The 17,532-nt window shown below is 34.2% G+C and overlaps 1 protein-coding gene across 1 annotated transcript in view; it reads right to left on the bottom strand.

The window, feature by feature from the left end:
- Positions 1 to 17,532, bottom strand: part of hap1 (huntingtin associated protein 1) — a 79,069-nt gene that overhangs the window by 54,796 nt on the left and 6,741 nt on the right. Inside the window, exon 2 of the mRNA XM_056467861.1 lies at positions 13,730 to 13,894. The gene's annotated coding sequence lies outside the window, so the exon portion shown is untranslated. The remainder of the gene's footprint in view (positions 1 to 13,729; positions 13,895 to 17,532) is intronic.

Genomic DNA, 17,532 nt, shown 5'->3' with positions numbered 1-17,532 from the left:
TTAACTTTGGGGGAGGGGCAAGTTCAATGTTCAGAAAGCATGTGTGAACAGGCCGTTTCCTAGGAGAACTGAGGACTGTGAACGTGCGGCTTGGTCACATGGTGTATCTGTCAGTGGGATTTTATGGGCTCATGCAAACACGTACACATGGACGTCTGTTTGCATGGATACAGTGATCCTGCTTTGATGAAACGCTACTTGTTTTTAAAAGTTTTGAACATTGCCAGAATTTGTTTGTATGCGCCTGCAATGGCTAAATCCAGTCTTTATAAATCACACTGTAACAACAGCACAAAGAGCACATTCTCCTAAATTCCTTAAGGCACAATGAGTTATTCCTGAGTTAAACAATCAAGTATAATCTATTTACTTTTCTTGGCTTTTACTTCTCACTCTGCAGACCACACGTTAAGTATAAGCCACAAACACAATTATTTATATCAAACATATATAATATATATTAATAATGTTATTCATGTGTATTCCACAAAAGGCATTTACAATTTGTCCTAATAAACTCTGTCAAGGTTACTGAAGTTGCTGTACTCCTACTTCTTGAGGTTGTTGTACTTCTTTCTGACCTTCAGGAAATGCACTCATATCCTTAAGTATATGACTTTTTTAACAGCCAATACTGATGTCAATATCTTTTTTTGCCCATTATTTTGTTAGATAAGCCCCTGATTTGGCTTCAGTACTGACCAATCTAATGTATGTGCACAAATATAATATTGCATAGCTTCCTAAAAAAATTTATGAAAATGGAATATCAGAAATATGAAAAATATAGGTGTACTTATATATGCTAAGCACTGTATATACCTGTATATAGAGTAAATACAGAAATCAGAGAGTGAAATTCAATACCTTTTAGAACCCTTTTTAAGACTCTTTCCATACATTTTATATATTCACAGATTTAATTCAGGCAAACCTTAGCATACAACCGTACATTATGCATAATCAAAATGATATAAAATACAATACCTTGCAAAGTTTCATTTAAGACTTTTAATTCATTTTAAGGGCCTTAAATTTCTCAAAATTTATTTATCAACTTTTAATTCTTTTTAAGACCCTGCGGACACCCTGATATATATATATATATATATATATATATATATATATATATATATACATATTATTATTTTATTTTTTCCAAGTAAAGAATCACTTTTTACAGTGTGTGTGCCTACGTGTGTGCGTGTGTGTGTGTGTGTGTGTGTGTGTGTGTGTGTGTGTGTGTGTGTGTGTGTGTGTGTGTGTGTGTGTGTGTGTGTGTGTGTGGTGTGTGATTTTATTTAATTTTTATTTTTAATTGTAATACAATAGTAAAATAATGAATGATGATAACAAAATAAATTATGCTAAAATTTATCGGATAGTTCACCCAAAAATGAAATTCCCTTATAATGTATTCTTCTCAAGTGGTTTTAAACCTTTATGAGTTTCTTTTTCTGATGAAAACAAAATGAAGATATACTTGTTGACTTGTGATAGGAAATTATATTACTATGGAAGTCAATGAGTGCCAGCTACCAGCATATATATATAAATAAATATATCTAAATATATAAAAGAAATATATCAAAATATCTTCTTTAGTGTTTAACAAAATAAAGAATCTCAAATAAGTTTTAAACAAGTGAAAGTCTATGGTGATGGATTTTTCATTTTTGTGAGTACTAACTCTTATACTAACAATTTACAGTGCTCAGCATAATTGAGTACACCCCATTTGAATATTTTTATCCATTTCTCAGTGAATATAGGCAATGTATTTTAGTGCATTTAAACAAAACAGATTAATTAAACAGATATATATATATATATATATATATATATATATATATATATTAAAATAATATTTTAGTCACCAAACATCTTCAGAAATCTAAAGATAATACTAAATTATTAAATTCAAGCAAAATATTGCAAAAAAAATTACAACCTTTACATATTTTATTACAGATAACCTATTTAAATCGCTTAAAATCACAATAAAAAATCTCTTTAAAAAATGTATGTATATTATGTATTATCGTTCATTTTCTTTTCGGCTTAGTTCCTTTATTAATCTGGGGTCACCACAGCGGAATGAACCGCCAACTTATCTAGCACATGTTTTTACGCAGCAGATGCCCTTCCAGCTGCAACCCATCTCTGGGTAACATCCATACACTACGGACAATTTAACCTACCCAATTCACCCGTACTGAATGTCTTTGGACTGTGGGGGAAACCGGAGCACCTGAAGGAAACCCACGCAAACGCAGGGAGAACATGCAAACTCCACACAGAAACGCCAACTGACCCAGCCGAGGCTCGAACTTCTTGCTGTGAGGCGACAGCACTACCTACTGCGCCACTGAGTTGCCCATATTATGCATTAACTATGTATTAATTATGTATTTAAGTAGAGGAAAGAAAAAGCACAACAGGGAACCATGAACTCAATTTCTGTACAATACTCTCAGATACAAGACTCATTTACTGTAATTTGCATCCGTCAGAAAGGTTGATTGCGGGCAATAAACTATGACAATTCAGACCAACAAAGGTGTGTCTGGATACAGATATAGAAGAGCACAAAAAGTCAAGTACAATCGAAATCACATTAAATAACAATTTTGGAGCAAACGTCCTTCAAGAACTATACTTTAGCCATCCTCCAATATGCAGACATGCAAAAAATGGGAAAATCCATGAGGAATTGATTATTACCTTCTGCTTAATGATCCAAAACCGTTAAATGAGAACTGCTCATTTAAAATTTCATTTTTCAAAAGTGTCTTATGATATGTCTTATGATGGCGGCTCGCAGCAACAAGACCTAAAAGAGATCTGAGAAGAACTCTTTCTCTGGCCAACAGGTGAAAGATAAGTTTCTCCTATCACAGCTGTATCTGATCATGTGTGCCGACTATTCAAACAGTCCCCATTGCCTACGAGCAGTCCTGCACACACTCTCTTTCGCATTAAAGGTCAGTCAAATCATAAATGTACAAGTAAATCTGTGCAAGTAAACCTGTGATCTGAATTAGTAAGATTATGAACTCAATATACAGTTAAAAGACAACTTTTATCATGGCATATTCGGTTGAAATTAGCAATGTGGAAATGAGTGTTGCAATATTTTAGTATGATTATTAATATTCATAACTTTATTTATTTTCCTTTGGCTTAGTTCCTTTATTCATTAAGTTATTTATTTAACCCAATGGTTGAGTTAAAAATATTGGGTGCTTTGTTTGATTATTTTTAACCTTTTTTGGATTATTTAATAATAACTCAACCAGTTAGGTTAAATATTTGGTGCTTTGTTGGGTTATTTTTAACCTTTATTGGGATATTTATTTAATAACTCAACCAGTTGGGTTAAAAATTTTGAATTTCAACAGTCAACTGATTTAACTGACACAGAACAGCTGTATGCGTACGTAATGTTGTTTTTGCGATATAAAGTTTAGGCTCTAACACAATAATGTTCTTGTTTTTTTATCAAATTACCTCTCTGTGTCGTGTGTTTTATATTCATTTCACCAGCATTCCTAATTGTTGATGATACAAATGTGCACTTCATAGCCGATCTGTATTAAACAGACGCTTCTGTATTAAACAGAACAGACAATCTGTATTAAACGCTTAAGCTTCTGGAACTAAAATTATAATGGAAATAAATCATTTTCAACATTTTTGAAAACTGTATGTTATTTATTTACACACCCATAATTATAAAATTAAAAGTAGAACTAGTAATAATAGCAATAGTAATACCAGAATGGAAAAAAAATACATTTAACTAAAATAACCCATTGCACTGGGTTAAAACTGGGGCCCCAACTGCAATGAACCAGCTTTGGGGGGGGCCAGCTTGCAAAAGGTTGAGAACCCCTGAGCTAAAGTATTTAAAACTTATTATCATGGTATTCTGAAGGAGTAAGAAGTAAGTAATGGCTAAATGAAATGAAACTGTTGTAGCAATTATGGCACGAAAGTAGCAGAACTTTTATTATGCAAAAGTCAACCACTTCCTGTTCTTCAGTTTGTTGAAGAAGCAGCACTATTAAATACATTTAAGGATTCTGTTGTGATGCTGCTCACTTTAACATATTAAAGTGTCTTCGATGTTTCCCTGTTTCTTTAAATCCAAACTGCAAATCGAGGGTCTTTGATGTCATGGCGACAAAGCACATGGTCTGTGTCACTAATAAAAATCACATTTTTAATTAAAAGTACAATTCCCTGATGTTAAAAATTGTTTAGATAAAACCAGATTAAAAAAATGGGGCATTTATGCCTTTAAGCATCAGCGTAGGGGGAATTTACTTTGTAAATTGCTGTATTTATGTGCTGCTTATGTTTTAAATGTGTACAGTATGTTGGTATGCACTGAATCAGTGGTTATCAGAAATAAATAAATAAAGTCACATGCAGTGAGTAAAAGAAGGTCATTTGTAGAGGTATTAAAAGCACAAAATGCCATTAATGATGGACAGTCTTATAGGGAAATAAGTGATCAGTCCTGGGTTGTCCTGCCTGACGGCTCATCTGACATTGACTCAGAGCCTCCAAAAATCTAAATGTTTTAGCCTAGTCATGAATGTTCAAACTTTATTAGTGTTGTTCTCTTATTTAAACTTTAAGGGCCGTATCCAACCCAGGGTCATTCTGAAAATGTAGACCCGCGGACATTTCTGGAGACCCCGAAGTACGTCCCGGGAGGTACGTATTTTTGCAGTTTTTGTTATCGTGAATCTGCGAGAGGCCGCTGCGTGCCTTTTTTTCGCTTCTCAAATGTCTCTCGCGGGTGCCGATCGCGCCCGTGCTGTTCTCACATAAACCCACCAGAGGCCGCTGTCGAACGACTGTATGTCTGACTGGCTGAATGATTGACCCTCCTCCTTCCCTGAATCCAACCAATTTTACCGATTGACCCACCTGCCCGCCAGCTTACTTGCCTAAACCCAACCAACAATTTACAAAAGCCGTCCAGAAAAATAAAAGCCCTCGTCTCATTTTTTTTAACCACGTTTTCAGATTTTACCACATTCTCACCCTGTTATGAACTTGTTTACTTTTGTTTCTTGGATTCTGTTTTTGTCTTACCTTATTTCTGAAACCGCTCTTCGCCAGACTCAAACCCGTCATCGTCATGGTCAGTTCCTTTCGGCGTGTCAAGTCCACCGACATACAGGACGAGCTAACCGGACAAACTGGTTGTGGCAGGAAAGCCCTCCACACGAAGGTAAGCAGTCAGCCGTAAGCACTAAAAAGAACGGCGTCACAACGTCCCGTAGCGTTCGCTTTAAAAAAATGAAATGCAGCCATACGTACCTCCGGCTACATAATTCACGGTCTCCAGAATCTTCCTCGGGACTACGTTTTCAGAAGGAGCCTGGGTTGGTTTTATCATACACCAATAAGGCACAATACATGTTTGCCGCAATGTGTTGCTATTTTCAGACCAGCGTAACAGCAACTTTGCCATTTTCCACCACACTGTTTAAATAGCAAATCCATTTGCGCCACTTTGTGGACTCATGGGTGTTTCGGTCTAGAAAAGAGGTGTTTAAAGGCGCACTGTTGGCGCAGTGCTATTTTGAGGAATGAAAATTGAGACATGCAGATCTAAAGTCTAGCGCATAGTGCGTTAGTTATGTGCCTTAAACGCTTACACATTGCTTAATACGCACAGGATGTACAGCAATAGGCAAATATCTTTACAAATGAAAAAGAATTAAAGGAATAAAATATTTAAAAAGTTATTATTTTCTACATAAATAAATAAAAAAACCACTGCCTCCATGCCTTCTTCATCTTGGGGGGCTTTTTTCAGTTTGTTTGTGACAATTTGCAATTGTATATTATTATTATTAGTAGTAGTAGTATTTATTATATGCATATTTATTATATTTGTTTTATTAAAAACAGGCTTAGATTTGTCCACCGGTCAGGTTTTGGACCATATACGACCATATAGCACATAGGACGTGTGTTTGGATATTTATATTATAAGTTTTTTGACCACACTTCATTATTATTGTTCATTTATTTGTTTGCTGGAAATTAGAACTGAATTTAGAAATAGTTCTGAAACGAGTCTTTGCACTTAACAAACAAAATTAAATATGTAGATTATTGGATGTCTTTAGTGCAGTGCACCGTTTTCTTCTCCACGAAAGAGAAAGAGGCCAATTGGAGGAGGTTCGTTCTTTATCCTCGCACTGCAGATGGTCTGTTTAACTGTTTTCTTGCTAGTGAAGTGTTCAGTTTTTTTCACGTACAAGTACGCCATATAAATAGCAAACTCATTAAGAGAATAAGCACAACCCTGTTAGACCATGTGTCACGGAGCAAACCTTATTTTTCCGTCCTTAAAATACCAAAAGTGGATTTGGACACGGCTTTAAGGATTCTGTGCTATGCGCTTTAGACTTTGTGCCTAGATCGTTAAAATAGAGCCCTAAATTATAAGACTATAGGCTTTATTAGTCACTTAAATGACTCCAGACACTTCTTTGTTAACACAGTGGAATAATACAGTAAAATAATTATTCTCTTAGCTATTTCTAAACAGAATTTCTGCGTAGGTAAAAACATTTACCCTGCATTGGCGGTTTTTTGTATACAAAGACCCTTGGTGCTTCTAATATAAAGTCTACATGAAATCCGAATTTACAATGGTTTTTTTGCTAGTGAAAATGGTTAGTCTTAAGGTGAACAACAATCAATCTATGCAAGTTTACTGAACTGAAACAACTGAAGTCCTTCTCTGATGACATTAGTTTGACGGCTTTGGTGAAACAGGCACAGCCACGCCCCCAAATCATTCATTTACAGCGATTGAAAGATGAGAGGAGGAGTGCAAAAACCCCACCTCCTACTCAATATTCCATTACAATTTAAAATACTTCATCATATTAAAATAAAAGTCTGCAACGTCTAGGTTCACATTGTTCACTCAAAAAAAATATTTTTTGCTTGTTCAAACTACTTATTTAAAAGGGGTGGTCCACAACTTTATTAGTGTATGTATTAGCTGTGTGAACATAAACAACATCTCTAAATGTTGCCTACAGTCAACGAAGTTTGGGACTACAAAAAAATACATTTGAGAATCAGAGAATTATAAAAAAATATATATAGCGCTAGCATTTAACAAAGGACAGCTTCCAGAATCCCCTCCCAGTTCAGTGCTGGATTCGTACCATAATAGTAAAAGCTATGGATTGTGAGTCACAGCCTGTAGGTATTTTTATTTGTTAAAATTGATCTATGACATGCACAGTGCCTCGCATTAATGATATGTTGTAGCAAGGATGAAAACAACACCCACAATCTTCAGCAGCACTGCAGTGTCTCTCGATGCTGACACTTTCCCTGCATTCTACATCTCAAATAACAAACTCGCAAAAGATATGTGAACGTTTTATATTATTTACACATGCTTATTCCGAATATATGTGAAAGACACTTGTCAGATTTTATTTTAGAAAGCAGGCACAAAGTTCAGCTGTGTGCTCTTTCTGTCTGATTCAGGTTCACACTGATACAGCTAACAGCTACTCTGACTGACAGTATTTACCTAGCATAAAAGCGCATGCTTATAGGGGCGTGATGCTTTTCCTGGTGACGTGGAGCCAATCCGCGAATCACAGCACATTATGTTAGCTGACCAATCAGAGCCTCTTGAGGGCGGGCCTTTGGGGGAACTAGGAAATATGACAGCCGTTTGTATGTTAGCTCAGTAGCTTTATATAATCAAAGTAAGATATATGAAAAAAATAATGTGATTTTCAACAAATGAATCATGAACACACATTGCTTTGCATCTTATAAACACAACCAAGCCTTAAAAATACACTCTAGACCACCCCTTTAAAAATAGCTGAAAGAACACAATTGTTGAGTGTTTTGAGGGCAACGTAATTGTTTTATCTTCAATCAACTCAAATTTATAAAAACAATTAAGTTAACAAACTATTTGTGTTAGGACAACATAAAGGAATTGTGTGGAACACAGCATTTTTTCAGGTGTTGAAGCAGAATTTTATGTCACTTTTTCCATACAATAACAGCTGGTGATGATGTCTGCTAAACTGTGAAGCTTATTTAAAATGATTTGTTACAAGATTATAGTAGATGAATAAGATACAGTTGAGTTTTTTTGATAAACTGATCCTTTTAAAGCTTTGGACAATTAAACTCATTTAAATATCAAAAAAAAATTGTGATACATTTTCCAAGAGACTTCAGCACTACAACAAGTGCATTAATTAAATGTAAATCCAAAACTGAAAGCTGACAGTCACTGTAAATTTTACTGGCTTAAACCCGAAGAGTGACTTTCCACACAGTTAAAGACTAAATGGCTAACGTAATGAATATGACATCAGCTCTATCTGTCAAGCCTCTCCCTTCTCTCCCACATGTGTTTTTTTCAGGATTTTACCACAGCTTAAATCATACTTCACAAAGGGTGAACTGGGTACGTGTTACACATTAACCCAATAGCATGAAAAATAAAAAACTTCCTAACTGCTGGACGGATGCACTTTGTCTGCACATGAAATTGTTGTAAATAAAGAGATATTAGTTAATATTTTCCCTCAAAAATAAGGAAGTGAAACGAGACACTGCAATGAGAAGATGACAACATCAAACAGTAGCAAGACAAAGAAAACATCATTTAATCTGGGAGGGACTTGCGTTTTAGAGGTCAAGGTTATCATGCTTGTGTTTCAAATTGTGACATCACTGCTTATAAAGATGATCGGCTGATCTACTACAATTTCCCTAAAGTATTACAGCAGGCTACATGAAAAAAAATAGGCAAATGAAAAATGTAAAATTTAAAAAAGTTAAAGCCTATAGCTTTGAAGGCAACACTTAAACCCACTAATATGATCATACACTAGCATTCAAATTTTAGGTCAGTAAGATTTTTTTCAATGGCTATATATATACAGTGGGTAGCACAATTGCCTCACAGCAAGAAGGTCGCTGGTTCCAGCCTCGGCTGGGTCAGTTGGCATTTCTGTGTGGAGTTTATATGTTCTCCTTGGGTTGGGTTGCGTTGGCGTGGTTTTCCTTCGGGTGCTCCGGTTTCCCCCACAGTCACAAAGACATGTGCTGTAGGTGAATTGAATAAGCTAAATTCGCAGTAGTGTATGAGAATGTGAATGCAGGAGTGTATGGGTGTTGGGTTGCGGCTCGAAAGGCATCCACTGTGTAAAACATGTCCTGAATAAGTTGGCGGTTCATTCCGCTGTGGTGATCCCTGATTAATAAAGGGACTAAGCTGAAAAATGAATGAATCTTCTGTGAGAAGATTTTTTTCAACAAATTTCTAAACATAATAGTTTTAATAACTCATTTCTAATAACTGATTATTTTTTCTTTGCCATGATGACAGTAAATAATACGCGACTAGATATCTTTCAAGACACTTCTATACAGCTTAAAGTGGCATTTAAAACCTTAACTAGGTTAATTAGGTTAATTAGGCAAGTTAGGGTAATTAGGCAAGTTTTTTTATACTGATGGTTTGTTCTGTAGACGGAAAAAAAATAGTTTAAAGGGGCTAATAATTTTGACCATAAAATGGTTCTTAAAAAAATAAAAACTCTTCTTATTCTAGCCAAAATAAAACAACTAAGACTTTCTCCAGAAGAAAAAATATTATCAGGCATACTGTGAAAATTTCCTACTGTGAAATAATTTTAAAAAAGAAAAAAAAAGGGGGGGGCTAATACTTCAACTGTATTTAACTGTATATAATTATATATATATATAATATATATATATATATATATATATATATATATATATATATATATATATATATATATATATAATATAATATATATATATATATATATATATATATATATATATATATATAATATATATATATATATATATATATAAATATAAATATATATATATATATATATATATATATATATATATATATATATATATATATATATATATATATATATATATATATATATATATATTGCATGTAAATAATATTTCAAGTTTATATTAGGGCTGCATAATATATCATTTCAGCATTGATATCGCAATGTGTGCATTTGCAATAGTCACGTCACAAGATATCCAATATTGAGTTTATATGTTAGGATTATGTTTCACTGTAGAGTTTAACCATAATGAAGTAAAAGATTTTTTTTTTTGCATGTGTTTTTAAGGCCAATGACTGTGTAAGGATTTCCAGTTTAAAGTATTCAGGCACAAGAAATTGTACCATTTAAAATTTTAAGAAATATTATTACTATTTATTTTAATATATCCCTATTATTTATGCAATGAAGACTAAGTTGTGTTACTTTACATTTCAATTTCTGTACCTGAATACTGTTCATAAATCATAAAGATCTGATTATTTCACTTTTATTTGTGCTTAATTGTATTTATGCTTGTATTTTTTTTAGGATTATTTTTATATTTAATGTGCGATTCACTCCCCTGTCATATGAAAGAATTATATTGAAACAGAGCTATTCAGGGTACATATCTCAGAAAAATTTTATATTGCAATGCCCGATTTTTTCATTATCATGCAGCCTTAATTCAGAGACAAGAAAATTGTATAGTTTGTAACTAAATGAAGATTAAAAGTATAGAATTATTAATATGATGAAGACTATACAGTGTTGTTTTACATTTGATTATTCAGTTTCTATAATGAATACTATTAAGACTGCCAACAAAATTGTAAAGCACTGTTTATTTCACCTGTATCTTTGATCTGTTGTGTTTATCAATGATTGAAATTTCTTTATTAAATTTTGTGCAAATAATAATCAAACTAAATGAATTATTTCCAAGTAGATCTATTAAAGTCATGTGGTAAAATGGCATGTATAGCGCAACATATATTGCAGATAAACATAATATAACAATGTCTGATTTTCCCAGTATCATGCAGTCCTAGGTAATATTAATAAATAATTATAAATAGATTTATTTAAAAACAGTGGTATATTTTTCAGGATTCCTCAGTGAAAAAGGAAAGTTCAAAAGAACATAATTGGATTAAAATTTTAACCTTTTGTGACAAACAATTTAAAGTCTTCAGTTCATTTCAACACTTACTGACCCCCAAAATTTTGAATGGTAGTGTATATACTTAAATAATCACAACAAACAGCTTGTCACACTGCACAAAGGCCTCATTCAACTACCAGAGATACACATTATATTTGACACAAACAAAGTGGCCTACTGTATATTAATAGGAATTCACGCATACATTATACACACAGCAGATCACCATTTGACTCTAATAAAGTCCAAATATCTAATCCTTTTACCAGCTGTCAATGCCTCCTTGCTCTTTTCGTTTTCTTTGTGGTGGAAAGATGACAAAAAATGACAAGATTATTCACTGGCACAACTAATAATTCACAATACTTAATCTGACTTCAAAGAAAAAGAAAATTCTGTCATTAATTACTTGTGTTAAACCAAAACAGTATGACAATTTGTCACATACAATTAAAATTAAATGGATAGTTTACCCCAAAATAAAAAATCTGTAATCACGTACTCACCCTTTACTTGTTTCAAGCCTTTATGAGTCTCTTTCTTCTGTTGAACACTAAAGAATACTTGAAAAATGTGAAACCTGTAACCATTGACTTCCATTTGTTTTTCCTGTTACTGAAGTCAATAGTTACAGATTTTCAGCTTTCTTCAGAATATCTTCTTTTGTGTTCAGCAGAAGAAGTTTAGGAACCACATGAAAGAGTGTAAATAATGAGTACACTTTTGGGTGAACTATTTCTTTAAATTCAATTGGCACCAATACTTTTTAGCTTTCTTCAGAATATTTTATTTTCTGTTTTGACAGAATTTCATTTAACTTTATAAAAATAGACTCCACACAAAAGCCCCATTCTAATGGTTCCTTCAGAAAAAAGACATCAGATTTTTTGTGTTTTATAAGACATGTTGTTTTAACCACCTTCAGTACACAAAGAGCAATACTGTATCATAAGTCTAATTTAGCAACAAGCAAATCCCTGAAGAAATGTAGTACAATATTTGGTATTATCAGTCCTTAAATGGATAGTTCACCCAAATCTGAAAAATCTGTCATCATTTACTCACCCTTTACTTGTTTAAAATCAGTTTGATTTGAACACAAAAGAAGATACTTTGAAAAAAGCTGGAAACAATGATTGACTTCCATAGTATTTGTTTTCCCTACTATGGAAGGCAATGGTTACAGGTTTTCAGCTTTCTTTCTTCCAACAGAAGAAAAAACTAATCAACCCAGGCTTATTCTGAAAACGTATTGCTATAGTTTTTGTTTTTGCCATTCCCCCAGAGGCTGTGTACGCTTTTTCAGATCTCATATTTCTCTCACAAGTGCCATTCGCGCCTGTCCATCTCACGTAAACCCACCAGAGGCAGCTGTCAACCGACTGACTGAATGACAGACCGATCAACTGACCCACTCTCCTCCTTCCCTAAACCCAACCAATAGTGTTTTCAAGAGCCCCGACTGACCCAGCCACTTCCTTAAACCCAACCGACAGTTATAAAAAGCAATCTAGAGAAATAAAAGCCAAGTTTTCAGATTTTACCATATTCTCACCCTGTTATTTACTTGTTTATTTTATTTTTTGACTTTTGTTTTACCTGCTTTCTGGAACCGTTCTTCGCTGGTATTGAACCCTGTCATCAAGGTCAGCTTCTCTCTGTGTCTCAAGTCTGTCAACGTACATGGCTAGCTAACTGGACAAACTGGTAACAGTGGGAAAGCCATCCATACCGAGGTATGCGGTCAGCTGGCAAGCCCGAAAAGGAATGGTGTCATACCGTCCCATAGCATTCATTTTAAAAACAAAATGCAGCCATATACTTTTGGCTACGTACTTCGCGATCTCCAGAAATGTATATAGGGCTACATTTTCAGAATTAGCCTATGTTGAAACTAATTTAGGCTTGCAATGACTTGAGAGTGAGTACATTTTCAGGTGAACTGTCCCTTTAAATACCTCATAGTCTAACACTGTGAATTATAAGGAACTATGATCTTGTTTAATTAAAACACAAAAACTCAACAGTGCCTAAATGGCCTGTAAACAAACCAATGACCTATCAGATTACACTTCAAGACTGATATCAGTTAAACAGCAGATGACAACACACTTACTTCCTCACTCTTCTCCATTAAAGGGAGAGTTCACCCGCCCACCCTAAAAAAAATGAAAATGTACCCACTATTAACTCACCCTCAAGTGGTTTTAAACCTTTAAGAGTTTCATTCTTCTAATGAACACAAAAGAAGATATTTTGAAGAATGCTAAAACCCTGCAACCATTGACTTCCATAAAAACAAATACTATGGAAGTCAATGGTTACAAATTTCCAGCTTTCTTCAAAATATCTTCTTTTGTGTATAACAGAAATAAGAAACTCATAAACAAATACAAAATGAGTAAATGATGACAGAGTTGTCCTTTTTGGGTGAACTATCCCTTTAAAGCCTTACAATACTATACAATACAACACAATAGCTGCACATCAAACACACTGCGCCGAATACACCATGTCCATCAATCAGTCTCCATAAACATCTATAATAACACAGCAGCTTGAAACACAACTGAGGGTCCCGTAACAGGACATAAAACAGCTGAGAGCTTCAACTGAGAGACAGACACATAAAAGAGCTCTAGATACTCACAGTAACTGAAAGATGATCTCTGCATTGACTGAAATCAGAGTGGCCAGACGAGAGCACACATAGAGGAGTGTCTGTCCTTCTTCAAACTGTCCTTTACACCTGCTCAAGGCGGCCCTGTCTTGTGTCTGTTCCTCTCTATGTATCACCCGGTGCACTGAGAAGACTCTGAAAGGAGAGATAGGGAAGGTGGAGTAACAGGAGTGGGTGGGAGCAAATAGGAGAGAGAGAGAGAGAGAGAGAGAGAGAGAGAGAGACAGAGAGAGAGCGCTCTGGCACTCTGCAGCTCATACAGCTAAAAGCAGTTTCACCACTGTCAGCATCCATTTAATCAAATGGCTTTGATCAGTTTATGGAAACAGTGGGATTTACTGATTAATGGAACCTAACCATTCATTTCGCACTCATGAATGGGCTTGCAAACTTCATGATGCATTTGAAGGTTATTCAATAAATTGCTAATCATTTGATATTACTGAATGATCGGTTGCACATGATCTGTCTCTTTACACATTTCCTGCAACACTGTAAAAAAATGTTAGGTTGCACATAATTCCTTCATGTTGTGTCAACACAAATCAATTAAGTTAACTTAATCACTTTTACAAATTTAAGTGGATTAAACATAGAAAAATTAAGTTGCCCTCCTCCAAAAAAAACTTAAGAATTGTGTTGTTTAAACTCATTTTAAATAAGTAGTTTAAACAAGCAGCAAAGGTCATTTTTGAGTGTTTTAACAAACCATTAACTCAGACTTTTAGCTCAATAAAGTACTTCTTTACTGCTTATTAATAGTTATTAAGGTAGTAGTTTGGTTTTGGTGTTGGATTAGGGATGTAGAATAAGGTCAAACTTTATAAGTACTAATAAACAGCCAATATCTTAATAACAGGTACAGTAGGTAATAAGCAGTTCACAGTGGGAACTGGTGCTTGAACAAAGACAATAGAATACACAAGACAAGTCACTCATTAAGTTTTGAATGAGGAAAAGTGTAATGGTCAACATGGCGAATAAAGCCCCGCCTTCTACTACAGGAGCCAATCAGCGATCGCTATAGAATGACGATTCTCCGGGTGAGGGGCTCTGGCCAGGCATGAGTTTCTGCAAATTTTGAGTGACTAGAACATTTAGAAATGAAACCAAAGTCTCAGTTGTTTAATTTTATTTTTGATTCCTAATATGAAATTTAATTGTAAACTTGCTTATCAATAATGGAGAATTTGATGTTTCCCCATTCAGACAGAATACCTGTGCATACTGCCCAAGAAGCGTTTCAAAGATTTTCACTAAAGGAAATTACTTGCCTTAAAGGGACTTTGACTTAAACTAATGTTTTAGCAAATTTAAATGCATATGGCTAAACAGAATGTATTTGAAACTTTCATTAACAGTGTCAAATACAGTGTCAACAGAGGAAGCGGTGGATGATGTTTGTGTGGGTGTGTGTGTGTGTGTGTGTGTGTGTGTGCAATCTAAAAAATGATTAGTTAACTTTATTTAAATTAAGTGAGTAAAGATGTTGCATTAAATTGAAGTAAATGAACCATAATTATAAAACTTAGCAGTTCCAAGTTATAACTGGTTTGCTCACTTATTTAAGTAAAGTCAACTTGTTGCTTTTAATGTTTTAAAGTAAATAATCACTTTTTACTCTGTGTGTGTGTGTGTGTGCGTGCGTGCGTGCATACGTGCGTGCGTGCATGTGTGTGTGTGTGTGTGTGTGTGTGCGTGCGTGCGTGCGTGCGTGCGTGCGTGCGTGTGTGTATGCATGTATGTGCTGTGTACTTGTTTTGGTGGTTTACACGGAAAATTTTTTTGTATAATGACATTAGAAAATGATAAAAATTGTTCAAACTACTTATTTAAATGAGTTGAATCAACAGGAATCTTTTTCCATATTTTTTACAGTGAGTTTGACATAGTTGTACTTATTACTGTGGTTTAAGAGGACATGCCTGATGTCCTTGTAATTCAAAACACTTAAAAATCATATTTAACTGTGTCTTGTCATATCAAAATGTTTTTAGGGGTTTAGGGTAGAAGTGGGGTAGGGCCAAATAATAAGCGTTTTGTTACAATATATAATGCACTACACTTATGGAGAGTCCATTTAAACCACTAATACAAAGGTGTTTACTACTGTGTATTACTGTATTATTGTGCACGTGTGTGTGTGTGTGCATGTGCGTGTGTGTGCATGTGTGTGTGCATGTGTGTGCGTGCATGTGCGAGCGTGTGTGTGTGTCTGTGTGTCTGTGTGTCTGTGTGTGTGTGCGTGCGTGCGTGTGTGTGTGTGTGTGAAATGCAGTTTTGACCATGCAATTCCATATTGATAAACTATAAATCAATACATATTTGTTGCACTTTGTATTCACTATGATTAAGTAAGTAAATTTTGAATAGATTGTTACTGGCTAAAACAGGAAGAGCATTTTTTCTCATTTTCATCTTTTTAATTTGTATATTTAGTAAATGCAGCAATTGTAAGGTTGTGTAGAAAAGGTTGTATGATTGTAAAAAGCTGTTTTCAATGTGTAAAAACTAAAAGAAAAACTATTTATTCATTCATTCATTCTCCTTAGGCTTAGTCTCTATTTCAGAGGTTGCATACACTTATTCACACACACACTGTCATTGGACTGTGAGGGAAACCGGAGCACCTGGAGAAAACCCACGCCAACACAGGAACATGCAAACTCCACACAGAAATGGTAACTGGAGGGACTCGAACCAGCAACTTTTTTGCTGTGAGCAGACAGTGCTAACCACCGGTACTAACCACTGAGCCACCTGGCGGCCCCTCAAAACTATTTAAATGTAAATGCTGCTGTAAAAATGTTTACATTAAAATTTGTATATAATATGACTACATTTGAAGTCAAAAGTTGACATACTGTATACCTTACAGAATCTGGAAAATGTTGATTATTGTACAAAAATAAGAGGACTATTTACTACTGATCTGATCTGAAGATATTTCAAATAATTTCAAAGATGTTTCACAATTTTATTCATGGAATCAAATAAAATTTGCTTAACTAACTATGTAAATATAATATTGATTGTTAAGTAATTTTACTTGTTATAACAAAGCGTGTTTGACAAACACTTCACGCACAATTTTTTCTGTTTCTGTAAAATTTGCACAGTCGTAAGCCATCCATTAAATTGTATGCCTTACTTTTAACATTAATTATAAGATTCTTTACAATCTATATGAAAACATACTTACACAACAGAGATAGTGAAGTTCTTAACTGAACAGTGACCACGGACACAATCAATGTTTTTTTAGGGGCATGAACGTGCCACAAGTGAATGACCCCCCAGTTGTCATAAAACAGCACATTACTACACCTAACATCAAAAGCAACAATAAAACTGTGCAAATGTAACTGGACAGTGAACAATGATAAATATCACAAAGGCCTGATCAGCACAAAAGTATCTGAAAGTTAAGTAGTTTTTGCTTAATTTTATTACTTTGATATTTCCTTTAATTAAACTGTAAGCATGACAATTTCCAAGTAAAGTATACGTATAAGCTTAAGCTTTCATTTCTACAATCTTGAATTGAAAGAATTTACTTTTGTGTTTCTATTCTTGTAGCAGATCTTAGTCTTAAATTATGAAAATCTAGCAAAAAATGTTCTTAGTTAAAAACAAAGGATAATGTATACTGTTTCACAAACAGAAACCAACAGTTACAGAAACATAAAGAACTGTATATGTAAATATACACTGGGTAAAATAAGCATTGTACTGTACATGTCACCATTTTTCTCAGAAAACATATTTCTAAA

The sequence above is a fragment of the Danio aesculapii genome, chromosome 11 (genome assembly GCF_903798145.1).
Source record: "Danio aesculapii chromosome 11, fDanAes4.1, whole genome shotgun sequence".
Lineage (NCBI taxonomy): Eukaryota > Metazoa > Chordata > Actinopteri > Cypriniformes > Danionidae > Danio > Danio aesculapii.
The sequence above is the reverse complement of the archived record's forward strand: the minus strand, read 5'-3'. Positions and strand labels throughout refer to the sequence as shown.